Below are 6,057 nucleotides of genomic sequence, written 5' to 3'. Positions count from 1 at the left end.
GGGGCCCTGAAAACTGCGTCTGAAGTGTTTGGGTTTTCCCCTCCCCTCGTACAGCTGTTCTGCCTTTCACAACTCCACATGAGGGGCAGAGAGATTCAATGCATCGCCCAGATGGAATTAATTCATGATAAGCAGCTGTAAACTGAGGCAAGAACTCAGCCAGGAAAACACAGTAGCCCCACATCCCCAGTTGTATCGGATAGAGGAGGATGTGGTTCGTCTTCAGTGGAGGTTTAGACAGGGTAAAAGCAGGAATGGGCCAGAACATGCATTAAACAAGCAAGAGTACCCCAAAAGAAAGGAGAATGCATTACAGACACCCAAGGACAATATTTTCAAAATGAAAAAGTGAAGCTTCCATTATTAACCTTTTCCAGGCCAGAATGTCTCTGAAATGGGCATTAAATAATAGTACCTCAAAAAGCAGTGGGATGTACTGAAGGCATGCCAAAATATTTTGGAACTCCAAATGCAGAAATATTCTGCACATCAACCTGTTCAGGGCTTAAATTCCTCCAGAACAGGCTGGAATTAGCATTAAACAAACCATAGTGCCTTAAAATACAGAAATATTGTGTACAGATTAACCCTTTTCAGGTCAAAATGCCTCCAGAATGGAGGGAAGGGGAGAAAGTATTCCACCAGTGGCTGCATTCCAAAATGAACAGAAGTTTCCAGAGGGGTGCTCAGTAGTTGTTGCTCATGGCTTTAGAAGTGGACAGAACAGACAGAACTCTGGGCCAGCTAGAGGCTTCAAATTCACAGTGCCTCTCCCAGGATTGTGACGCTTCACAACACTTGCTGGGCACATAGGGGGGCATCCTGGAAAGAGGAACTGTAAGTAAGTGTATGCTATTTCCAATATATGCTAATCAAAGAAGTCTCCTTGATAACGTATGCTGTGCAGTCTCCTAATTAGTCTGGAGGAGTAAGTCCATCCTTTTTTAACAAGAGCTGACTACAAAAGCTTTAGCATGTCATGGGCAGACTTTTGTCGTAGTAAATCAGGGTATTCAGCTGTACTCACATATGAGATAATTGTAGAAGCTTTTGCATCTTTCCCTGCCCTGTTTTCATGTTCCTGCTTGAGCTCTTGCGAGGTGCTTGCAACTGGAGCTAAAGGAGGTTCTTCGCCCACAATCTTGATTAGTTTCTCTGCTCTCAACACCAGTTTCAGTCATCCAACCCAGTCTGAAAACCAGCATTTCTTTGCTGGTTTGCCAGATTGTTAATTCAGAACACTGAGAACTTCTAACCCTGACCTGGATATCCTAGGCTGGCATGATGAGTGCAGTGGGCAGCTGAGTGAGCTGAACATTCCCAACTCTCTTAGCCTTTCATCGGAGGGCTTGGTCCCCATAAGCCCTGGATCATCCTCATCACTCTGCTCTGCACCCTCAGTGTTGTCCACGTCTTTATTGAAATGAGGCCTCCAGAACTGCACATAGTACTCCAGGTGCAGTTTGATCAATGTGGTATACATAGGGACTATGACATCTTGCGACTTCAATGCAATGCCTCTGTTGATACTGCTAAAAACTGCATTCACTGTTTTTGCTGCCACATCGGTGTCTGCTCATCATTACCTTACTGTCCACAAACCCCCCTAGTATTGTTGACAAGAATTGGCAGGTGTGGGAGGGATTAAGCACCAGTCATCCCTCTGATCCTCTTTGCAAGTGTCCCTCTTGCTATTGTATCAGCAATCATGAGATTGGGACCACGTGTTTGCTAAGAGAATAACTAATTTTACCTTCATGCTACTTCTCCATTCTGTCTAAGGTGTAAAACAGCTCTCATTTATTAACCTACTAGTAAAAAAAGCCTATTGTATAAAGGATACAATGGGCGCTAGGAGGTGGGGGCCAGAGCGAGGGACGGAAGGCGACCTTAAAAAGGAGGCGGGCGGCGGCTCCTCAGTGGGTTGGGCTCCTCGGCGCGCTGGGCTGCGGCGGCTCGTCAGCGGCAGCTCCACGGTTCTTGAAAGCTGCTCGTCGTCGTGGCTCCTTCTCGGCGTGGCGTGGCGCTGGGAGGCGAGTTACTGCCGCGGCAGAGCGAGTCCTCAGCGTCGCAGCAAAGGTCCCTCCGCCAATCGCGGGGCGGGCACGGCTGTTCGCGGCGCCGCTTCCTCGAGTAATGGAGGCTCTTCCGGTGCCCCGAATCACGGCACTGGTGTCGATGGCGTTGGCGCTGTTTCCGGTGCAGGTCAGCTGGGTTGGTCAGCTGGGTTGTTTATTTCTGTGGCAGCGGCCTGACGCGGCGAGAGGCGTGAAGCGCCTCTCGCCGCGTCAGGCCGCCGGGCAGGGAACCCCCGGCAGCCGCGCTCCGTGCGACTGCCGGGGGTTCCCTCGGGTGATGGCCTGATGCGGCGAGAGGTGCTTCGCGCCTCTCGCCGCGTCAGGGCGGGAGCCACTGGCAGGGGCTTCCTTTATTTTATTTTATTTAATTTTTATTTTATTTCCTTTATTAACTGGAAGGGCCTTCCTTTATTTCTGTGGCAGCGGCCTGACGCGGCAAGAGGCGCTTTGCGCCTCTCGCTGCGTCAGGCCGCCAGGCAGGGCACCCCCGGCAGCCACGCTCCGCGCGACTGCCGGGGGTTCCCTCGGGCGACAGCCTGATGCGGCGGGAGCCACTGGCAGGGGCTTCCTTTATTTTATTTTATTTTATTTCCTTTGTTAACTGGCAGGGGCTTCCTTTATTTCTGTGGCAGCGGCCTGACGCGGCGAGAGGCGCTTCGCGCCTCTCGCTGCGTCAGGCCGCCGGGCAGGGAACCCCCGGCAGCCGCGCTCCGCACGACTGCTGGGGGTTCCCTCGGGCGTCAGGGCGGGAGCCACTGGCAGGGGCTTCCTTTATTTTATTTTTATTTTATTTCCTTTGTTAACTGGCAGGGGCTTCCTTTATTTCTGTGGCAGTGGCCTGACGCGGCGAGAGGCGCTTTGCGCCTCTCGCCGCGTCAGGCCAGGAGCAACTGGCAGGGGCTTCCTCAGGCGGCGGGCTGGCGCGGCGAGAGGCACTTCGCGCCTCTCGCCGCATCAGGCTGGGAGCAACTGTGAGCCGCGCTGCGCGTGGCTCGCAGTTGCTGGGAATCAGAGGGACCAATCGACAGGCGCTTTGCGCCTGCCGATTGGTCCCTCCGATTGTCTGTCATGAGGAAGGGTCCAATCCGGACCCTTCCTCATCCCGGACACATCCCGCCCCAGGAGGGCTTACTGCTTTATTTAGTCCGTGGCGCCCACGGCGCCACGGGCAGTGTACAGATACTAGCTCTCTCCAACTCAGTGTTCCAGTTCTATATTCCATTTTAGAAGAAGAGTTGGTTCTAATATGCCGCTTTTTTCTGCCCAAAGGTGTCTCAAAGTGTCTTACAATCCCCTTCCCTCTCCTCTCCCCACAACAGACACCCTGTGAGGTAGGTGAGGCTGAGAGAGCCCCAATATTACTGCTTGGTCAGAACAGCTTTTATCAGTGCTGTGGGGAGCCCAAGGTCACCCAGCTGGCTGCATGCGGGGGAGCGCGGAATTAAATCCAGTTTGCCAGATTATAAATCCACACTCCTAACCACTACACCAAGCTGGTAAATTCTCCTCCTAATAACTCTAGGACAGGATGGGTAGAAAGGATGATGATATCAAATTAGCAGACCTCTTAACTCTGCATTTACTGCCCAGTCTTCCTCTGAAGTCTGAGAGCCAGGGCAGGCACATTTGCCATGCTTACAACACACAGGCCACTAGAACCCCATGTTATTTGTAGAACTAATTTTCACCCAGACTTGACATTATTTCCACTGCTTGAATTTCTCCTATCAGCCCAGACACAAGAGTGGGTGGGTGGGGACCATCAGGAGATTTCCTAAAGCAGGCAAACTGTATGCTTAGTTTAATCAGCAACCAGATGGGAAATGCTAATATTTCAATTATTTTTAAACTGCCTTAAGACAAAGGGAAAGATGGGGTATACATACTTAAACTAAAATTAAAAAATCATTGGGAATCCCATTAAAGGTTGGAATCTGTTATATATAATAAATATATAAAAGAATTTGCAAACCAGTCATGAGAAGTGTTGCCATCTGACTTGACACTATTTAACTTTTCCTGTGATCCCCTTGACCAGTCCTTTTGAGAATGTTATGTGAAGGTGCAATAAGAATATCATCAGACCTGTTGTTCTAAGATACATGCAAATTACATAGTAACTTTGTGATTGCATTAGTTCAAACTGACACAGATTTATTTAGCAATAAGTCCAACTGCATTCAACAGAACATATTTCTAGGGAAATATGCATGGGACTACAGGTACAACTTTGTTAGTAGTTCTGCAAATAGAAAGGGTATGTTCTTGTATCTGACTTCACATGGGGTTTCTGGACATTTTGAAGCAAATCAAAACCCAGTTCAGAAAACATGAGTATTCCTTTTCTCTGACCAAATTCAAACTGCTCCTTCCTTTACCTACACACGATATTAAAGATATTCTGCTCCAAATGTGAAAGGTCATTGTCAGACGGGTAACTTCAGGTAATGCTAGAATTTTTCCACCCAAGCTATGGCTGGGCAGTTGGCAGGTTGGGCATCCAGACCTCTGCTATAGTGACAGCCTGGAGATCTCCCAGCACCAGGCTGCGGGTTCTTGTCGGGACTCGGGAGGGGGTGGGGAGTACCAGGACCAAATATGAAAAAAGAGGAACATTGCCACTTCCTTGGACTGTCTTCCTTCACTGAAATAGAAGTGACATTGCACTATTGTGGCAACACTCAAGGAATTTATCAAATCTCTATGGCTTTTATTAGAAAGGTTTTGGAATGTCCTAGTATGTCACTGTGATGCCATTTCCAGGTACTTCACTTGAAGCACCATAGTGGCATCATGTCAACTATGCCCTTCCCCCCCCCCCAAAGGTCCAGGGGGATGGATTGCCAGCAGACGGCAGGCAACTGTTTTTAAAGTGCTTAGGCCAGGAGTTAGGCTTACCAGCCTCAAGATGGGGCCAGAAGTTCTCTTGGAATTATGACTGATCTTCAAACAAAATAGATCAGCTCTAGAGAGTAAACTCTATAACTTAACATCTCTACAGTATTTTCTCCACTCTTAATTCTCCAGGCACTGAGCTCATAACTTCAGGAACTTCCCAAGATGTTGACCACCTTATCTACAGTATTCCTTCTTCGTAGGCTCCTTCCATTTGGACTCCAATTGACTCAGGATCAGTTCTTGCTCGCAAAGAGGTCCAACCTTCCAAATGAAACGTTGATATTTATAGTCAGAATGGTTCTCTATCTACCAAAGATTGTCAATATTTTCTGGAAACAGCTTTGAGGGCTTCAAGCTTTCTCAGCCGTGGAGGTTTAATTTGTTTTGTTCTGAAGAGGCCAAAGATTGAACTTTTCTTATACCAAAGACTTGGATGCCTGGGAACAGTTACTGACTAGGGCTTACTCTCCTTGTCAAAGCTGTTCTTGGCTTCATCATGCTTTTTCCCCTCCTTGCATCTTGATTGGTAGTCACCTTTTCCCTCTGACTTGCTGAGCTGATAGCTGAGTTTAAATTCCACCACTTCCTCACTTTGGAATTCTCCAAGCTTGCATCAGTTGGACATGCTTACAATCTATATGCACACACATTGGAGTAATCTGAAGAAAGAACCGAGGCAGTTAGCTGTAACTATGAAGCAGTACTTGGCCATTTGCATATCAGTGTCGGGATAAGTTTGGCCTCTAAGTAGACCAACTGTGAGAAGTTCCAAGTAAATTCTTAAAAGTTATGTGCCCCTACCCCTCACCAATGAAAATCCCCAGGTCATAAGCAGAAATCTTCTTCCAGGTACCTGGTCTTCTGAATTTTAACAGGTGGATATGGGCATGGGTGGGAAGTGTTTTTTTTAGTAGTGTCAAAGGGCCTAAAGAACACGAAATAATTGGGAAAAACAAAGGCAAGTGAAACAAACTATTGTAGAACAGGCTGGCTAGCAGTAGTACTTAGTGGCACTGGCTAGAATGGAATACAGGGTTATCCATGTGTAATCATTTTCCCCATTTTTTCTATAACATATTTT

Source organism: Paroedura picta, chromosome 9, assembly GCF_049243985.1.
Source record: "Paroedura picta isolate Pp20150507F chromosome 9, Ppicta_v3.0, whole genome shotgun sequence".
NCBI classification, from domain to species: Eukaryota; Metazoa; Chordata; class Lepidosauria; order Squamata; family Gekkonidae; genus Paroedura; species Paroedura picta.
Note: the sequence above shows the minus strand (reverse complement) of the source record.